General features: G+C 39.9%; 1 protein-coding gene and 1 non-coding gene across 5 annotated transcripts in view; both read left to right on the top strand.

Annotated features, from left to right (window-relative positions):
* HLCS (holocarboxylase synthetase) overlaps nucleotides 1-21,940 on the top strand; it is a 146,770-nt gene that overhangs the window by 99,691 nt on the left and 25,139 nt on the right. The window lies entirely within an intron of this gene.
* On the top strand, nucleotides 15,048-15,120 carry TRNAK-CUU (transfer RNA lysine (anticodon CUU)). The gene has a single exon. It is a non-coding gene; the product is annotated as a tRNA-Lys (tRNA).

Raw genomic sequence — 21,940 nt, 5'->3', positions numbered from 1 at the left:
TGGGTGAGGAACAAGAGAGAGAGCAGAGGAAATCCAGAGGAAAACCTGGTACTGAAAGGTGAATATTGTGATTATTTGGGTGCCCTCTAAATGTGCCGACCCCTGAGGGAGGCATCCTTAATTTTACTTCAGGTTGAATCTTGGGTTACTTTCCTGAGGTAAAAATCTTACTGGAATGAAAAAAATTAAATAATAATGAAGTGAAATGCATATTATGGACTTCTCAGCCCCATAAAACATCTGCAGTTTACATTTCTTGTCCACATGCCCAAGCATTTGTTTCTGGTGGTTTTTACCGTGTAGTGAAACACATGTAAAGATGTCCTTCCTTGGGCACTTCGTGAAAAATTTCTTTTATGTTCTGATTTTCACTTCTTTTGAAAGCAAGCAAATACCTTTTGCCCTCTCTCAAATTTTTCTACCAGAGCTACCTTGAAGTCAAGGCTTCACACAAGATGTAACCAAAGGCAGAAGGTGGGAGGGGGGGAGAAATACAAGGACTGAATTGTTTTAAAAATGCATTTTTTAAACGGAGGGAAATGATTGTTTCCATTCATCACAGCCTTTTCACATTTTTTTGTCATATCTGATTGATAGTGTCTAGAACAGAAGGGTGCACTGGAGCACTTTGCATGGGTAATTATTTCTGTATGTGGTTATTTCTGCTCGCTGCTTAATTAGAAATGGAGGAGCAGGGAAGTGATTATCAGGGGCAGGGCAGGGATTGTCCCTCGGTGCTGGGGTCCCTCCAGGGCTGGGCCTGGTTCTGGTGATGCCTTGTGACCCAGAGCAGAGCTGGGCAGAGCTAAAGAACAAAGCAGGGATTTATTCCCAGCATCTCCTCCATGGATGCACCTTGGGCAGCACCAGAGCCCAGCCAGGGCTGCACCCAAGATGAACCAAAATGGCCCCAAAATGCACGGCCGGGCACGGGCTCTGTCCCTGGGATCAGTTCTGCTCCATTTGCACCTTGCAGTTCATTGTCCCATTCCAGCTTCAGCCCAGGCAGTCCCACCCTGCTTGTTTTTCTCTCTCCAGCCCACGGGGTTTGTGCTCCTGGGCTGAGATTTGGCTCATTTGTCCTTGGTGCCCAGCTGGAGCAGGAATTGTTTTGTCTCCCTGCTCTGTGCACAGAGCTCACCATCCCTGAATGTGAACCCAGCCCCACACACTAAAGCAGCACAGAATGTGAAAAATAGAAAATAATATAAGCATTTTATAAATACAGAATATAAAAAATATAAACCCTGAGGCATCATGGCTCCTGCTGGAGAGCTCTGGAGTGGCTGGAGCGTGTCCAGGGCAGGGAACGGAGCTGGGAGGGGCTGGAGAATCCCTGAGGGAGCTGGAAGGGGCTGCAGAATGCCTGAGGGAGCTGGGAAGGGGCTGCAGAATCCCTGAGGAGCTGGAAGGGGCTGCAGAATCCCTGAGGAGCTGGAAGGGGCTGAGGCTGGAGCAAAGGAGGCTCAGGGGCCCTCGTGGCTCTGCACAAGGCCCTGCCAGGAGGGCACAGCCGGGGGGGTCGGGCTCTGCTCCCAGGGAACAGGGACAGGAGCAGAGGGAACGGCCTCAGGCTGGGCCAGGGCAGGCTCAGCTGGGACAGCAGCAGCAATTTGCCCATGGAAAGGGAGCTCAGGCCTTGGCAGGGGCTGCCCAGGGAGCTTTGCAGTGCCCATCCCTGCAGGTGTGCCCTGGAGGTGGCACTGAGTGCTCTGGGCTGGGCACAAGGTGGGCACCAGGCACAGCTGGCACTCCGTGACTTGAAACTCTTTTCCAGCCTAACCTGGGATAAGAGCCAACACAGGAATGAATATTTTAAAATATTAGTAATTATTTTGTGATCTCCATGTGCTGCAGCTCTTAACAACCAAGTTAAGGCAGGTGCTGCCATTGCCCTTGCCATGTCCTTCGTGTCAGGTCCTCAGGGAGCCCCTGTCCAGGTGGACAACCATGGTCACCTGCAGGGTGGCAGCAGAGTGACAGGAATTTGTCACCAGTGCTGGACACTGAGGGGGAGTGGGTTGTATTTTATTTGTGTTTTATAGGGTAAGCAGGGCTGTTTGTACACGTGGGATGTTCCTTTTGAACATTGCCAAGCTGCACTGCTGAACACATCGCGAAGATTTAGAAACAAGATATCAAATCAGTTCTAATAACCTGCTTCGTTTTTTCTTTTTTTTTTTAATCATAAAACCTCCTCCAACTTTAGCTTTTGTTGTGAAATTTTCTTCCAGCAGCCTGATAGCTGAATAATATTTATTGATTCTCGAAAGCCCTGAGAACAGAATTATATTTCAGCCCGCCTAATAAGATAATTCTTACCAAATTACTCCCTAATAATTCTGATTCTCAGCCCTCCCCCGCCATCCCCAAGTCCCCAGCTGTGTTATCTCCCCCCAGTGTAGAGAATTAAGTCAATGTAAGAGTATACTCTGGTTTTTAAGGAGAGGTCACGAATCGCCTCGCTGCCCTCGGCCGCCGGCGGCGCTCTCATTACTCCTCATTTGTGCGCCGGGGGGACCCAGCTGGGCCCCCCGGCCGCTCTCATCAAGAGTTAATTTCTGCAGGAGGTGCTGCCGGCATGAACAAGTGCAGGAGGTTCTCCGGTGGTCCTGCCAAACAACGAGAGCTCTTAATTAGCAGCGATGTTCAATCAGGCTCCTTAACGCGCCGCGGCGCCGCGCGGGTCATGTTCCTTCGGAGCGGCCCCGGCGCCCCGCCCAAATATTGGGTTTTTTATTTCAAACACTGCTTTTCTAGAGGCTGGCAAGGTGTGAGCTGTGCTGGGAGCTGTCAGCAGTGGGGTGGAAATCTGATTTTTCGTGAGGGATGTGGGGGTTTCTGCTCGGTGGGTTTGGAAGGGAATTTTCGTCGTGGCGCCGGATATGGAAATTCATCCGATTTGTGTGGGGTGGGAGGGGCTGTCGTGGTCTCCAGTTATTTTGTAGAATAAATTTTTGGCTAAAAAACCAAAAGCAGAGGTTTTGCAGTGCATCCTTTGCTCTCCTTGCTCATTATTGATGTACCAGACACAATTCTGGGTCTTTGGTGGATTTTGGGAGCTGCCATGGAGGCCTCAGGTTGTAACACAGAGCTCAGGATGTCAAGGGCAAGCTGAGGAATCCCTTTAGAAGTTACTCATTATTATATATAAATTAAATATTAATTACTGTGCATAATTACCCGCCCAAATATTGAGGTTTTTATTTCAAACACTGCTTTCCTAGAGGCTGGCAAGGTGTGAGCTGTGCTGGGAGCTGTCAGCAGTGGGGTGGAAATCTGATTTTTCGTGAGGGATGTGGGGGTTTCTGCTTGGTGGGTTTGGAAGGGAATTTTCATCTCAGCGCTGAATATGGAAATTTGTAGATTTCATATGGGTTGTCCTGGCCTCCAGTTATTTTGTAGAATAAATTTTTGGCTAAAAAACCAAAAGCAGAGGTTTTGCAGTGCATCCTTTGCTCTCCTTGCTCATTATTGATGTACCAGGCACAATTCTGGGTCTTTCGTGGATTTTGGGAGCTGCCATGGAGGCCTCAAGTTGTAACAGAGCTCAGGATGTCAAATGCAAGCTGAGGAATCCCTTTAAAAGTTACTAATTATTATCTATAAATATTAATTAATGTACATATTTACAGGTATTAGAAGTGTTTTGCAGGTTGAGGATAAATGGCAGGTGCACAAAAACCCCAAAATAAACAGTTTAGTGCTGCATGTGAGGAACTCTAAGAGAGCCATTAAATAGGCCCAAGTTTTGAAAACAAGGCACAGCAAATGCCAGAATATCAGAAATTACAGTTTCGATCAAAATTGACCGTTTGATGCAGTGAAATTGCTTATTTGACCTTCTCAGTGGCAATCGGGAGTTGAAATAAATAAAACAAGCAAACAAAGTTAGGCCTGAGCCAAATCCCAAACATTCCCAAATTTTTATGTTCATTATTTACATTTATTTTGGTTATTCCAGTTGATGGTCCTTCCTCTGTAAGGATTTTAATTTATTACTGCAGGTGGCATTTTGATTTGTTTTTATTCATTCATTTATTTTCCATCTTAATGTTAAAAAACTGAAAACTGGCGCATGACTTATGATTGCTCCTAATAAAAAAAGGAAAAAAAAAAAGCTGGGTCACATCTTAAGGTGCCAGTTTTACATTGAAAAGTATCTCGTTTCTACCACCTAAAAATGTCATTTTTATTTGAAATATATTGGGAATTTTGAATATGGGAAGAAAGTTTTGTTTGTTTTTTTTTGTCTTTCTGGGAAGTCTCTTTGAGAAGATTCTTTGATTTGAAGGTATCAATGGTTGCTGTTTACTGTACAGGTGTTTTTTAGGTTTTGTTTTATTTTTTGTCTTAAAGGGGGTTTAGGAAACTTGTCTAAATTAGTGATCATCTGACTATTTAAATTAAAATAATTAATTTTTCATGTATTTCCACTGCAGGTAGCTGCATATGCACAATCTAAATCTTCACTCTGAAATAACCATTTTAAAAATGGGTTCCATCAAAATGAAGTGAAATTTTAATAGAATAGAAGAAAAGAGTTGATTGCCACACTCCCATTTTATAAGATCTTTAAGCAAGAATGAGTTCTAAAATAAATTATTATTTGAACATAAAAAACATTACTTTTGATTTTTAATTCTGTAGGTAGGATTGAATCTACAGCATTTTTAATTTATTTCATCGCAAGATTTAAGAAAATCACAGGATTTTTCTTTTTAGTTTTGTTATGATTTTTATGAATAAGCAGATTTAAAGCAGACCAGGACATGTTACTCAGGATTTCTTCTTCAGCAAAATTTGTAGATCTTTGTGCCCTTAAAATTATCATTTTTTCTAACAGTACATCTTGATAAATTCAGATTCTGAAAGACAATGATTGGGAGGTGTAGGTGGAACTGCAAATAAACAATTCCACTGCTGAGCTTAGAAACTTTGTAAATCTTTAAATTTAAGCCCTACGTGTTCATTTTGTTCACTCTCTTTTCCTAATTTTCACTGCATGCCAGGACATGTGGGAAAATTAGAATAGGACAATAATTCCTTGTAAAATACAGGATTTCAGATGCCAACCTAAAAACTGAAATTAGATTTAGTTAGAGGTGACAGGAAGAAGGTGGTAAATGTTGTATTGGTCAACTTCTTACCAAAATTAGAAAGAGAAGAAAAAGAATCATCGGAAAGGTGCTTCTTTGATATAAGATAAAATAATATATTAAATTAAATTTGCATGTAATATTTTGTGACTGGACCTGTGCTGAGGTTTTGACCACTTTTGGTCTCAAGTTCTTGGAAAGTTTTTTGTAGTCTTTCAGAAAAAAGTTGCTCCTTGTTGGCTTAACCTTTAAAAAAATTCAGGTGCACATTTCTCGATTTATTCTCTGAAACAAAGTGGGATTCTACATTTTTTAAATAAATGAGAATAGTCCTTAAATGTCAGTGTGTCCAGGCAAAAATTCAGGATGGAACGTGCCCATTGGCATCAGTAAATGCAATTTTAGAGAGGCAGAAGGGAGCTGCACATTGGCATCACAAAATGCAATTTTAGAGAGGAGCTGCACATTGGCATCAGTAAATGCAATTTTAGAAAGGAGCTGCACATTGGCATCATTAAATGCAGTTTTAGAGAGGAGCTGCACATTGGCATCATTAAATGCAATTTTAGAAAGGAGCTGCACATTGGCATCAGTAAATGCAATTTTAGAGAGGCAGAAGGGAGCTGCACATTGACATCACTAAATGCAATTTTAGAGAGGAGCTGCACATTGGCATCAGTAAATGCAATTTTAGAAAGGAGCTGCACATTGGCATCATTAAATGCAATTTTAGAGAGGAGCTGCACATTGGCATCACAAAATGCAATTTTAGAAAGGAGCTGCACATTGGCATCAGTAAATGCAATTTTAGAGAGGCAGAAGGGAGCTGCACATTGACATCACTAAATGCAATTTTAGAGAGGAGCTGCACATTGGCATCACAAAATGCAATTTTAGAAAGGAGCTGCACATTGGCATCATTAAATGCAATTTTAGAGAGGCAGAAAGGAGCTGCACATTGGCATCATTAATGCAATTTTAGAGGCAGAAGGGAGCTGCACATTGGCATTTTTCCAGGATCGTGGCATCACCGTCCTGCAACACCAGCCACCAATTATTTCACCCAATAAAAACAGAATAATCTGTGTATTGCAGTGCTCTCACCAGGCTTCAAAGGAAATTTGCACTGGATCATACCTACGAATAAAAAATAATTAAAACATCAAGGCCTAAATGGATCTTAGAGCTCTGCACAGAGATAAATTCTGTGTTAAATTCTCGCTGTAATTTCCCAGACCTGAGGGAGGTTTGAGCATTTTTTGCAGCGGCTGCACATGTTTTTTAAATCAGCACTTTGGGGCTGGCTTGTGTGTCTTGGAATGCACACGAAATTTCTTGGGTGGCTGCAGATGGCCCCGGTCTCGTTTGCGTCACCGCAAGCAGAAAAATCAAAATAATTCTTTGAAACTTGACTTGACGAAAACGTTGCGCTCTAAAAAGGAGGAAGTGCCCTGGAAGTTCCCCGCTTGAATTTTTTCAGCTTGAAAATTCTTCAGTATTTCATTACCAGCCCCCATTGAAGGGTGGGAGGGCACAGCAAAGCCAATCATTTATTTAGTGCCTGTGTATCATTAAATGTGTATTTTAGGTTAAGCTGTTCTGCTGGAATCAGTCTTGGATCTGAGGTCTGGATGTTGTGTGGGGATTCATCTCAGAACCTTCAGAAATTTCCTGTCTCCCTTCCTTTGGGTTCTGGGGAGAACAAATTCTGCCATTTTATGCCAGTGTTGCATGAGCAGTGGAATATTAGAAAAATGAAATTCTGGGTGACAGAGGCCTAGACATTGTAATTTCTGATTTTATTCCAACAGCACTTTGGATGTGGAGCGGGAGATGAGTTTGTGGACAGGCACTTGATGCCTGTGGGAGAATGGGAGGTTTGCCATAAAATCCCTTCCTGCAATAATTGTGCACTCCTTGGCACATCCCCTGCTCTGTTTGTTGTGGGATGAGCAATTCCATCCCAGATCCTCCTGCTGTGCTCCCTGATTTTTAGAAATATTTGTTGCTGGTGCTGATGCCTCAGGTTTGAGCTTTTCTATTTTTCCCATTCTGTGCTGCTTCAGTGTGTGGGTCTGGGTTCACATTCAGGGATGGTGAGCTCTGTGCACAGAGCAGGGACACAAAACAATTCCTGCTCCAGCTGGGCACTGTGGTATTTTCTGGGTCGCCCATCGCTGGGAGGAATGCTGAATCTGACTCCCTGTTCTCAGAAGGCTGATTTATTATTTTATGATACTATATTGTATTAAAGAATGCTATACTAAACTATGCTAAAGAATAGAGAAAGGATACAGACAGAAGGCTACAAAGATAATAATGAAAACTTGTGACTCCTTCCAGAGTCCGACACAGCTTGGCCGTCATTGGCCAGTAAGTAAAAACAATTCACAAGTGGATAAACAATCTCCAACCACATCCCAAGACAGCAAAACACAGGAGAAGCAAATGAGATAATATTGTTTTCCTTTTTCTCTGAGGCTTCCCAGCTTCCCAGGAGAGAAATCCTGGGCAAAGGGATTTTTCAGAGAATGTGACGGTGACAGGGGACCAAGGACAAATGAGCCAAATCTCAGCCCAGGAGCACAAACCCCGTGGGCTGGAGAGAGAAAAACAAGCAGGGTGGGACTGCCTGGGCTGAAGCTGGAATGGGACAATGAACTGCAAGGTGCAAATGGAGCAGAACTGATCCCAGGGACAGAGCCCGTGCCCGGCCGTGCATTTTGGGGCCATTTTGGTTCATCTTGGGTGCAGCCCTGGCTGGGCTCTGGTGCTGCCCAAGGTGCATCCATGGAGGAAATCCTTTGGATAAATCCCTGCTTTGTTCTTTAGCTCTGCCCAGCTCTGCTCTGGGGCAGCCTGCACAAGGCATCAATCCGTGTCATTTGTAGGATTAGAAATAATAATTATAATAATTCCAAGACCTAAAGTGGCTCCAAGAAGGCTGGAGAGGGACAATTTAAAAGGATCAGAGTGACAGGACAAAGGGAATGGCTTTGAACAGATGGAGGGCAGGGTTAGATGGGATTTTGGCAATGAGGAATTGTTCCCTGGCAGGGTGGGCAGGGCTGGGATGGAATTCCATCCCTGCATCCCTGGCAGTGCCCAAGGCCAGGTTGGGCACTGGCACAGTGGGAGGTGTCCCTGCCATGGCAGGGCTGGCACTGGAGAATCTTCCAGGTCTTTTCCAACCCAAACCATTCCAGAAATCCATAATTTTCTCTGCTTTTATGGCATTGTCCCTGTGTGGATTTAGAAGTGCTTTGCCAACAGTTATCATTCAGCTTTCCAAGATCCCTTAGAAACACCGTAGATAAATATTAATGAAAAGTTTCCTCATGATATAATGATTATATATAATATATCAATAACAATATATAATGACAATAAAGGAAATTATTTATATATTCTTTATTAATAATAAATACATATATCAATATAATAATACATTAATACTAATATAATATAATATAATATAATATAATATAATATAATATAATATAATATAATATATGATATGATATGATATGATATAATATAATATAATATCAATAATAACAATATATAACAACAATTATATATAAGTATAGTGATTATATATAATATATTAATAACAATATATAATGACAATAAAGGATATTATTATTTATATATTCTTTATTAATAATAAATAAATATATCAATATTTAATACATTTATAAGAATACATTTATAATATAATATCATATCATAATACATTAATAATAATACATTTTAAATCAAGTGCAAACTCCTACTGATATCCTATTCAGCTTCCTGGGGTTATTTTTGTGATTAAAATAATAACTATATAAATCTTAAATAATAGTAATATATTAATATAATATAATACAATACAATACAATATAATACAATATAATAACAATAACGACAATATATAATAACAACAATTATATATAAGTATAGTTATTATATATAATATATTAATAACAATATGTAATGACAATAAAGGATATTATTATTTATATATTCTTTATTAATAATAAATAAATATATCAATATTTAATACATTATTAATCATTCCAATAAAGTCCAGGGATGTTGGTCAGCCATGCAGGAACTGTATAATTTTATATTATAATAATGTAACTTCTTTCAAGTCCTGCAGTTTGCAGGAATTAAACTGAATTATCAATTTATTTTCACTAGAAAAAATCTTGTGGGATTTATTGATGTGGGAGTGGCTTAGTTTTGACTAATTTTAATTTTTCCAATATTTATTTGTGGCCAGAGCGAGTTAATTTTTGTGTGTTCAGTTTTACAAGCACCACTTGGACTTGGATTCTCTTCTCAATGTCTGCTCTGCCTGGAAAGAAAATACATTTGCTTAATGAACAGGGAAATAAAGCATTTTTCTGCTGTCACATCTTATATTTTATGATCTCATTTCTCAAACTCAGTCATGTTTTCTTTCTGGAAGTATCCTCAAAGCCAATGAATACAAGGAAATTCAATTAGAGGAACTCTTCAATAACAAAAATAAATGTTCATGTCCCAGGGAGAGATAAATGTGATAAATAATCCAAGATGGATTTTATGTTAACTTCCAGGAAATTTTTTTGACAGTAGGGTTTAAAAATAGCATTTGAAATTGAGAACTTGACAGTGCATTTCATGATTTTGGAACCCACCTTGCCTTATGTGATACTGGAATCTAATAACATTAATTGGAGTATTACGTAGAAGTTGGAACAATAATATATTGAAATAATAATATTATTGGAATATTATATTGGAATACAAGTTTTACCCCTTGGAATACGGAATTTGAGGGAGGATTTTTTAAATCTTTTACTACTAAAAAGATTCTATGGCAGCTTTTAAAATTGGACAATCAAATACATAATTTATTTAAAAATAGAAATACACTTACAGGCAATAAGCAAATGTCAGTTGGCAATACCCAACCATTCCATGGCTGCATTAAATGTGAAGGTTTTGGTTGATTAAAATAAATTAAAAAATTAAAAAATGTAGAGGTTTTGGTAGATTAAAAAAATGAATTTAAAAATATCAAGGTTTTGGTTACTTAAAAAAAAACATTAAAAAAGATGAAGGTTTTGGTAGAGTAAAAAAAATAAAAAAAATTAAAATGAGAGGGTTTTGGCAGATTCAAAAGTTAAATTTGGTTGATTAAAAAAATTAGATTTTTTTTGTCTTTTGCTGTTGCTAAAGCACTGAGGATCTCCAGGTGGGATTCGCATGAGCAGCCTGTGAATGTGTGGATTAGCTCCTGTGTTGTATTGGGGTTTCCAGAAAAAGCTCCTGTGTTGTATTTGGGTTTCCAGATGAAGGGAGGAATGATGGATCTGACTCCATGTTCTCAGAAGGATCATTTATTATTTTATGATATTAAATTATATTAAAGAGTACTAAACTATTGAAGATGGAGGGAGAAGACCCAACTTTCATTGTTCAGCATCGACTCCGTTTATTGACTCAGTCAGGCACTTTCTATAACCGTGTTAATTAAGTTCATGCATATTGCAAACCCGAGCTCACAATAGGTCAGAGATAACACACCAACCCCTCCTTATGTTTCCAATACCAGGATTTGGGTTCTCAAAATTATTTCTGCTTTCCCAAAACAGCCAAAGATAGAATATCTACTTGTTATGAGAAAGCTGTCTGATAACCCTGGTATGCAAGGCTCTCAAGGCCTTCATGTTTGTCACTTTTACTTGTAATTAAAAACAACCTGAGAACTTCTGTTGTTCACAGAAACAGGCTGTGAGAATTTGCTCCTCACAGCTGCCTTCTAAGCCATCTCTGAAAAAATCTCCAACACTAAACTATACTAAAGAATACAGAATGGGTACTTAGAGAAGGCTAAAAAGATAATAATGACAACTCGTGACTCTCTCCAGAGTCCTGACACAGCTTGGCCCCGATTGGCCAAAGAGTGAAAATAATTTACATCAATCCAATGGAACAATCCCCTGTGGGTAAACAATCCCCAAACACATTCCACATGAGCACAACACAGGAGAAGCAAATGAGATAAGAACTGTTTTCCTTTTCTCTGAGGCTTCTCAGCTTCCCAGGAGAAAAAATTATCTCTGGTTGGGATCTGTGTACAAATCACAAACGGGCTGGGACTGCTGGAAACGAGCCTGGAGCTGTTTTGTTCTCCAGCATCACTCTCATTCCATGGCTATGGCAATGGGAAGATGCCACCAGCTCACACCCCAGGCAGCAGAGCAAGAACTCAATGTTAAACTCACTTTATAAATTTTTTTGACCAATCACACAAAGCAAAAGCACATTGACAGTATTTATATCTGTATAATATATATTCTGTATAATATATATTCTATATAATATATATTATATAGAATATATATTATTATATATTATATTCTATTATATATTATATAATATACATTCTGTTATATAATATAATATATTATATATTCTATTATATAATATAATATTTATTATTATATATTATATTCTATATAATATATACATATTCTGTATAATATATATTCTGTATAATATATATTATATTTATTCTATATGGACAGTAGTTCTGTCCAACCACTATAAGCACAGGTACCATTGGTTAAAACAATCCTTGATATTTAGAATACAACACCTGCTTGTAAGCCTTAAACCACAATGCACAGAGCTCCATTATTAAACTTAAAACTTCCTAATATCTCACTAGATAAACTTTTCTGTATCTTAGGGAGTTATTTTAGCCAAGTGTTAATACACAGATCATTGTTCTATTTGTCCTTGCTTTTCTACATTTTACATAATTTTTCTGCTGACCAATCTCATGGCTAGTGCAGAGCTCTAATCACAGTTCTGCTCTCTCTGAGGCCTCTTGCAGCTTTCCCTAAACCCTCTGATTTTATGGATTCCCACAAAATCCTGGGTGAAGGGATTTCCCAGAAAACACAAATGCCACGCGCCTGGAGAAGGAGGTTCCCACACTGGCAGGGGTTCCACTGCTCCTGGCTGTGTTTGCTTTGGGCCTGGATGTGCCAGTTCTGGAGGAGCTGGTGTGGGGAGGACTCGGGGTTGTGTCTGCTCTTGGTGATCCGAACTTGTTCTTGACAAGAACCCATGAGTTGGGTGGTGGTAAATTCATTTATTTGTATGAAAAGTCAGTTCTTGGTGTCTGTTCTGTGTGCAAAGAAGGGAATGGAGCTGGGAATGGACTGGAAACAAATCCTGGGAGGAGGAGCTGAGGGAGCTGGGAAAGGCTCAGCCTGGAGAAAAGGGGATCAGTTGTGTCTCCTCTTGGTGATCTGAACTTGTTCTTGACAAGAATCCATGAGTTGGGTGGTGGTAAATTCATTTATTAATATTAAAAGCCAGTTCTTGGTGTCTGTTCTGTGTGCAGAAAAGGGAATGGAGCTGGGAAGGGGCACGAAAATAAATCCTGGGAGGAGGAGCTGAGGGAGCTGGGAAAGGCTCAGCCTGGAGAAAAGGGGATCAGTTGTGTCTCCTCTTGGTGATCTGAATTGTTCTTGACAAGAACCCATGGGTTGGGTGGTGGTAAATTCATTTATTGATATTAAAAGTCAGTTCATTGTGTCTGTTCTGTGTGCAGAGAGGGGAACGGGCTGGAAACAAATCCTGGAAAGAGCAGCTGAGGGAGCTGGGCAGGGGCTCAGCCTGGAGAAAAGGAGACTCAGGGGGGAATTGTGTCTCCCCTGGGTGATCTGAGCTTGTTCTTGACAAGAATCCATGGGTTGAATGGTGATAAATTCATTTATTAATATTAAAAGTCAGTTCTGGATGTCTGTTCTGTGTGGAGGGGGGAATGGACTGGAAACAAATCCTGGGAGGAGGAGCTGAGGGAGCTGGGGAAGGCTCAGCCTGGAGAAAAGGGGATCAGTTGTGTCTCCTCTTGGTGATCTGAACTTGTTCTTGAAAAGAACCCATGAGTTGGGTGGTGGTAAATTGATTTATTTGTATGAAAAGTCAGTTCTTGGTGTCTGTTCTGTGTGCAGAGAGAGGAATGGAGCTGGGAAAGGCTCAGCCTGGAGCAAAGGAGGATCAGAGGGGACCTTGTGGCTCTGCACAAGTCCCTGCCAGGAGGGGACAGCTCTGCCATCAGGGTGTCACCCTGATTTTTGAACATTTTCTAAGCCTTCTAATGTTTACATTCTTGTAAGGAACTTTCTCACACACTTTATGTAAATAACTTAGTTTTGCATTCTTTTATGAAGGAGGAGACATTTGGTTTGTCCAGTGTCATTGGAGAGGTGGCACTGTCACCCTCCAACCCGCTGTCACTTTTGGAAATCTATAAATGTTGGAGTCAGAAATGAAAAATGCTTTTTTTACCTTGAGAGGAGAGCTGGGTGTTGTTTCGTGTCCTGTAGTGACAGCCAGGGAACAGGGACAGAGGTGACACAGGGTGGGGACAGGAGCACCCAGGATGTTGGGGACAGGAGCACACGGGATGATGGGGACAGGAACACACAGGATGTTGGGGACAGGAACACACGGGATGTTGGGGACAGGAGCACACAGGGTGTTGGGGACACACAGACAGGATGTTGGGGACAGGAGCACACAGGATGTTGGGGACACACAGGATGTTGGGGACAGAAACACCCAGGATGTTGGGGACACGCAGGATGTTGGGGACACGCAGACAGGTTCCCCAGATGTGCACAGGTGGGGACATGGTCCCACATGAGGAGGAGCAGCTGAGGGACTCTTGGATGGGGACAGAGCCCCACAGGCAGTGACAGGGGACACAGGGACAGGACACACGGATGCCAACATCCCAGCCAGGCCTGGCACGGGTAGCACAGGGTGTTGTGAGCCCCTGTGGCAGCTGAGGGTGGCCTGAGGGGACACAGAGGCCATGGTGCCACCCCAGAGCAGGAGCAGGGGCCTGCACCCGCACCACAGGGCCTTTGTCACCAGCTGGTGTCACCTGCTCGTGGCAGAGCCCCAGATCCCTGAGGGGCATTGAGGGGACACTCTGGGGTCAATATGGGGCTGTGGGACACTCAAATGGCACCAGGGCAGGCTCAGGCTGGAGACTGGCACAGAAAATTTCCTTGGCAGAGTGGTCAGGCCTTGGGAGGTTTGGAGTCCCTGAATTGTCCCAGAGCAGGCTGGATGTGGCCTTGGGGACAGGGATTGGGGTGGTGGCACTGGGTGATCCTGCAGGGCCCTTCCAGCCTGGATAATTGTGGGATTCTGCCCCCATTGCTGGGAATTCTGCATGAGGAGAGAACAGTTGTCCCCTGAGTGTGACGGTGTCCACAGGGCTCTGAGGATGAGGGAAGAGACGAGGATCTGATTCCATGTTTCAGAAAGTTTGATTTATTATGATATATATTTATCATATATATATATTAATATTTATAATATATATATTTGTTTATCATATATATTTATATTTATTTATATATTTATATATATTTTTATGATATATATATGTATTATGATATATAAACTGTACTAAAAGAATAGAAGAAGGGATTTCATCAGAAGGCTGGCTAAGAATAGAAAAGGAAGGAATGAATAACAAATGTTTGTGGCTCAGCTCTCTGTCCGAGCCAGCTGGGCTGTGATTGGCCATTAATTAGAAACAACCCCATGAGACCAATCCCAGATGCACCTGTTGCATTCCACAGCAGCAGATAATCAATGTTCACATTCTGTTCCTGAGGCCTCCTGTCGAAGTGAGGGAGCGACCACCTTTGTTGATTTTTCGCATCTGACTCCGTTTATTCACTCAATCAATCACTTTTTATAACCGTGTTAATTAAGTTCATGCATATTGCAAAATCTGAGCTCCTGACAGGCTGTAGAGAAAACTTCAGCTCCTCCTTTTGTTTACAATGCCTGAAGTTGGTTTACTGAAACCAAGATCAGTGTTTCCACCATGATATGAAAGTGTGGGGGGGCGTATGTGGCCCAAAGTTCGAAGCCCGGCTAGCTCATTCGGTAGAGCATGAGACTCTTAATCTCAGGGTCGTGGGTTCGAGCCCCACGTTGGGCACCATCTGTTCTCAAAACTTTCATCTCTGTTCCCAGACCGGCCGTCTGTTCCCAGTAGCAGCCAAGGACAGAAAGGTCTGAGAATCTTGCTGTTTATATAAAAGGTGGCTGAGAACCTTAATTATTTACAGGATCAAGCCTGGGAAAGGCTGCTTTACAGCAGGCTTCTATATTTCCCTCAGCTGAATACCTTCATGGCCTCTTTCTTTAAGCCATGTCTGAACCAGACTCTCCACAGTCTCCCAGCTTCTCAGGAGGAGAAACCCTAAGGAAAGGATTTTCCATAAAAGAAGTCTGCAACACCCTGATGGATGGAGTGCAGAGATGAAGGATCCGCTGTGGGATTGTTGGATTTCACCTCTCCTTGGCTGTTGGGGATTTTTTCAGAAATGGCTTAGAAGGCAGCTGTGAGGAGCAAATTCTCACAGCCTGTTTCTGTGAACAGCAGAAGTTCTCAGGTTGTTTTTAATTACAAGTAAAAGGGACAAACATGAAGGCCTTGAGAACCTTGCATACCAGGGTTCTCAGGCAGCTTTCTCATAACAAGTAGATATTCTATCTTTGGCTGTTTTGGGAAAGCAAAAATAATTTTGAGAACCCAAATCTTGGTATTGGAAACATAAGGAGGGGTTGGTGTGTTATCTCTGACCTATTGTGAGCTCGGGTTTGCAATATGCATGAACTTAATTAACACGGTTATAAAAAGTGATTGATTGAGTCAATAAACGGAGTCGATGCGAAAAATCAACAAAGGTGGTCGCTCCCTCACTTCGACACTTGGCCTCTGCATTCCCTCTGTGGAAGTGTTTGAGCCACCCCAGCGACGCCACCAGGAGTGACACAGACTCAGAACGAAGGTCCCTGAGCCAGAGTTTGCAAATTGTGAATGAGGAAAAGACCCCCGGGGGCAGGAGGAGTCTGGATGTTGGACAGAATGATAAAAAGGGAACACGAGGGGTTTTCATTTACTGCAGGGGAGAGGTTATCCCATAAAACAAGGGATAGGAAAATGGATTTTAATTTTACAGGTTTATTCTGGATAAACAGGAGTGCAGTGTTCTCTTCACTTAGTCTGATGTTCCTGGTTGAAAAGTTGAAATTATTTATGGACTGTTTGTAGAAAAAGGCATTAAAAAAAATATGTGAAGGGGAAAATATTTCCTCCCCTTTTTCCTTCTCAGTTATATTCAATGTTCAATATATTGTGCAAGGTGCAGGAGACAGACAGCTGCCAACAGCTGACATTTACAAGTGCAACTTTATTAATTCTGTGAAGAGCTGCTTGTTAAAATTCTCTTCGTGGAGAAAAGGAAAAATTATCTTTTTTTTTTCTCCTTCTCTTTCCCCTTTTAGCTGCTGAACTCCTCAGCGTCACAGCTGAGGGGTTTAAATGCCATTCTTAAATCTAAAATCTTAAATCCAAAATCTCTTCCTAGGCCAAACTGCTGAGCCTTCGGATCTGCCACAGCCTCAGCCATTCCCGTCAATAATTTGGGTGCCAGAATTGAAATTTTCCTTATCAAAAACTTCTCTTTGTTGGGACAATCCATAAGGCTGCAAAAAAGTGAATTTAAAACTCCAAGCTTGATAAATCTCATTTCCATGACTAATTTAGGTGACACAGAATTGAAATTTTCCTTATCAAAAACTCCTCTTTGCTGGGAGAACCCATAAGGGTGTAAAAAGGTGAATTTAAATCTCCAAGCTTGATAAATCTCATTTCCATTGATATTTTGGGTGACAGAATTGAAATTTTCCTTATCAAAAATTCCTCTTTGCTGGGAGAACCCATAAGGGTGTAAAAAGGTGAATTTAAATCTCCAAGCTTGATAAATCTCATTTCCATCAATAATTTGGGTGACAGAATTGAAATTTTCCTTATCAAAAACTTGTCTTTGCTGGGAGAATCCATAAGAAACTCCAAGCTTGATAAATCTCATTTCTGTGAATAATTTGGGTGACAGAATTGAAATTTTTCCTTATCAAAAACTTGTCTTTGTTGGAAGAATTCATAGGGTTGTAAAAAGGTGAATTTAAAACTCCAAGCTTGATAAATCTCATTTCCATTGATATTTTGGGTGACAGAATTGAAATTTTCCTTATCAAAAACTCCTCTTTGCTGGGAGAATCCATAAGGGTGTAAAAAAGTGAATTTAAAACTCCAAGCTTGATAAATCTCATTTCCATCAATAATTTGGGTGACAGAATTGAAATTTTCCTTATCAAAAACTCCTTTTTGCTGGGACAATCCATAAGGCTGCAAAACGGTGAATTTAAAACTCCAATCTTGAGAAATCAACGTGTGGCCTCAAATAATCAGATGCAAATCACGAAATGGAGAGGGAGGGGTTGAATATCAATTTTCATGAGAGGTTCTTTAAGTGTGAGCGAGCAATTCCACGTGAGTTAAAAATAAATTCCTGTTGTAACAAAGGAGGTGAGGACCGGCACTGAAATTAATTCAAAAGTGCTTAAAAATGTGCTAAAAATGTAATTTAATCCTCGCAGCTCCACTCAACACTGGCAGGGTTTAACTGGAGTTACTGGCCCAGCTTTCAAAAAGTGTGGATTTGCTGGGCATGGCAAAAGCAGGGAAAAAAGGGAATTTTCAGGGTGTAGGAAACATGAGTCCTTAGGTGGGAGAGCAAAGAATTGTGTTTCTTTTCCCCAAAAGAACACAGGAATAGCAAAATGAAAATTTCAGTGGGTATGGGACAACATTGCAAATGCAGATTCAAGAATTTTGCCTTTAAAAATCGCTAAAAAATGGGATTTTCCTTAAGTGAGCTGTTGTTTCTCCACGTTTGTGAGATTTTGTGAGTAGGGCTGAGAGTGAAAAAGCAAATTGTGTTTCTTTATTCAAAAGAAGTCAAGAACAGTGTAAGGAAACTTTCACTCATGTGCTTGGTACAGGAAAAAAATGAATTAATATTTCCCCATTTTCAATGGGTATGGAACATTTCATCTAGCCCAGAAACACAGCTGCAGGAGTTTTGCCATTAAAAATGATGAAAAAAGGGAATTTTGCTTAAGTGAGCTGTTGTTTCTCCATGGTTGCGAGATTTGATGTGCAGGGCTGAGAATGGGACGGCAGAGAATTGTGGATTTTTCCTCAGAAAAACTCAAGAACAGTGCAAAGAAACTTTCACTCATGTGCTTGGTACAGGAAAAAAATTGAATTAACAACTCCCCATTTTCAGTGGGACAACATTTCAAATGCAGATATAAGAATTTTGCCATTAAAAATTGCTAAAAAAAGGGAATTTTGCCATTAAAAATTGCTTAAAAAAGGGAATTTTGCTTAAGTGAGCTGTTGTTTCTCCATGGTTGCGAGATTTTGTGAGTAGGGCTGAGGTTGGGAGAGCAAAGAATTCTCTTTATTTCGTCAAAAGAACCCAAGAATTGTGTAAAGAAACTTTCACTCAAATGTGTGGTATAGGAAAAAAATGTACGAGCATTTCCCCATTTTCATTGGGTACGGGGCTACATTTCAAACACAGTTTTTCCTTAAAAACTTGCTAAAAAGAGGAATTTTAAGTGAGCTGTTGTTTGTCCATGGCTGTGAGATTTTGTGAGTAGGGCTGAGAGTGAAAAAGCAAAGAATTCTCTTTATTTCATCAAAAGGAACACAAGAATTGTGTAAATAAACTTTCATTTGAGTGCCTGGTACAGGTAGAAAATGGATGAGCATTTCCCCATTTTCAGTGGGTATGGGGCAACATTTCAAATGCAAATACAAGAATTTTGCCTTAAAATTTTGCTAAAAAAAGGGAATTTTGCTTAAGTGAGCTGTTGTTTCTCCATGGTTGCGAGATTTGATGTGCAGGGCTGAGAATGGGACGGCAGAGAATTGTGGATTTTACCTCAAAGAAACTCAAGAACAGTGAAAAGAAACTTTCACTCGTGTGCTTGGTACGGGAAAAAAATGAATTAACAACTCTCCATTTTCAGTGGGACAACATTGCAAATGCAGATTCAAGAATTTTGCCTTTAAAAATTGCTAAAAAATGGGATTTTCCTTAAGTGAGCTGCTGTTTCTCCACATTTGTGAGATTTTTATGAGCAGGGCTGAGAGTGAAAAAGCAAAGAATTGTGTTTCTTTATTCAAAAGAAGTCAAGAACAGTGCAAAGAAACTTTCACTCAAATGTGCTTGGTACAGGAAAAAAATGAACGAGCATTTCCCCATTTTCATTGGGTACGGGGCAACATTTTAAATGCAAATACAAGAATTTTGCCTTTAAAAATTGCTGAAAAAAGGGAATTTTGCTTAAGTGAGCTGTGGTTTCTCCATGGTTGTGAGATTTTGTGAGTAGGGCTGAGGTTGGGAGAGCAAAGAATTCTCTTTATTTCGTCAAAAGAACCCAAGAATTGTGTAAAGAAACTTTCACTCAAATGTGTGGTATAGGAAAAAAATGTACGAGCATTTCCCCATTTTCATTGGGTATGGGGCTACATTTCAAACACAGTTTTGCCTTAAAAATTTGCTAAAAAGCGGAATTTTAAGTGAGCTGTTGTTTGTCCATGGTTCTGAGATTTTGTGAGTAGGGCTGAGGTTGGGAGAGCAAAGAATTCTCTTTATTTCATCAAAAGAACCCAAGAATTGTGTAGAGAAACTTTCATTTGAGTGCCTGGTACAGGAAGAAAATGAATGAGCATTTCCCCATTTTCAGTGGGTATGGGACAACATTACAAATGCAAATACAAGAATTTTGCCTTTAAAAATTGCTGAAAAAAGGGAATTTTGCTTAAGTGAGTCGTTGTTTGTCCATGGTTGTGAGATTTTGTGAGTAGGGCTGAGGTTGGGATGGCAGAGAATTGTGGATTTTTCCTCAGAATAACTCAAGAACAGCGCAAAGAAACTTTCACTCATGTGCTTGGTACAGGAAAAAAATTGAATTAACAACTCCCCATTTTCAGTGGGACAACATTTCAAATGCAGATATAAGAATTTTGCCATTAAAAATTGCTAAAAAAAGGGAATTTTGCCATTAAAAATTGCTGAAAAAAGGGAATTTTGCTTAAGTGAGCTGTGGTTTCTCCATGGTTGTGAGATTTTATGAGTAGGGCAGAGGATCCTTCCAACACTGGGGCTGTGCTGTGAATTTGGGTCAGAATTTAATAATAATAAGATAAAGGAAAAAAAATAATTTAAATGAGGAAAATAATTATTACTAATTTTTTTAAGTCTTTCACAGTTCCTTGACAAGGAATGGATTTTTTTGGTTGTTGTGGAATTATTTTAATTTTTCCCACTTTGCAAGGCTCTGGGAAGGATCCTGAGAGGGCACCTCACACAATTTTAATAATAAGATAAAGGAAAAAATTCATTAAATTGGGGAAAATAATTGTTATTAATTTTTTACATCTTTCACAGTTCCTTCTGTGATTTGAAGTATTGATGAACCTTTTAATAATAATAAAATAAAGGAAAAATATTAATTTAAATGAGGAAAATAATTGTTATTACTAATTTTTTACGTCTTTCACAGTTCCTTCTGTGACTATGGATTGATGAAACATTTAATAAGAAGAAGAAGATAAAGGAAAAGAAATAATTTAAATAAGTGAAATAATTATTACTAATTTTTTTAAGTCTTTCACAATTCCTTAACAAGGAATGGAATTTTTTTGCTGTTGAAATGCTTTAATTTTTCCCACTTTTCGGGTCTCTGGGAAGGACCCTGGGAGGGCACCTCACACAATTTTAATAATAAGATAAAGGAAAAAATTCAGTAAAATGGGGAAAATAATTGTTATTAATTTTTTTACGTCTTTCACAGTTCCTTCTGTCATTTTAAGTATTGATGAGCCTTTTAATAATAATAAGATAAGGGAAAAAATTCATTAAAATGAGGAAAATCATTATTATTAATTTTTAAGGTCTTTCACAGTTCCTTCTCTGATTTTAAGTATTGATGAAACTTTAATATTAATAATATAAAGGAAAAAAATAATTTAAATTAGGAAAATAATTGTCATTAATTTTTGAGGTCTTTCACAGTTCCTTCTGTGACTTTAAGTATTGATGAAACTTTTGGTTTATCTATGTTTGCATTGAAGGCACTTGAGATGGTGTTCCATGTTCACACTCAGGTGTTTATAATTTTTTATCAGTCAAACAGTCTCACTGCTGTGAGTTCTGCAGCTTTTCATTAGAAGGCACAAAATGGCCAACAATCTCTTGTTACAAGGACTATTAAAACTAAACTATCCAATGAAGAACTGACACCTGGATTATTTTCCCTTTTAACCCAATAACTGATCCCACAGAGCTGCAATGGGGGCTTTTCTGCCCAATTACAAAATGCCACCCAAACCCATGGAGAAGGAGGAAGAAGCAGCATGAAGAACAAACCCAGGACAGCACCCTGTGCCCTCCATCTTGCTGCCATCCACAACACACTAAAAACCCCAAAACCTCAATTTCTCACCAAGTGATGCACCTGCACTGCTCTCCATAATCTATTTCACACTTTTGTGGATTCCAGTCTATCTTGAACTCTGGGAAACTTTCTCCATGGATGAGGGTCAGAGTCAGGGCACCCCAGAGCAGACACAGAAATATTTAAATATTTTCCACAGGGCAGTTCTGGTCCGTGCTGGGTTTGGCCTCAGCCAAGAAGGGCTGGATCTGGCTTTCATCAATGTGTTTATAAATTTTATTTTAGGCTGAAGATTCTACTCTGACCATGTTATGATAAATATATTTCACTGCATCCTGGTAAATCTTGTGTTTCTTAAATCTTGCTTGGCACTGGGGTTCTGCTTCCTAACAAAATCTGTTTCGTTCCCATTTGTCCCATGTTCACTTTTGGCTTCA

The sequence above is a fragment of the Zonotrichia albicollis genome, chromosome 2, assembly GCF_047830755.1.
Source record: "Zonotrichia albicollis isolate bZonAlb1 chromosome 2, bZonAlb1.hap1, whole genome shotgun sequence".
NCBI classification, from domain to species: Eukaryota; Metazoa; Chordata; class Aves; order Passeriformes; family Passerellidae; genus Zonotrichia; species Zonotrichia albicollis.
This window is presented reverse-complemented; position numbering and strand designations above follow the sequence as displayed.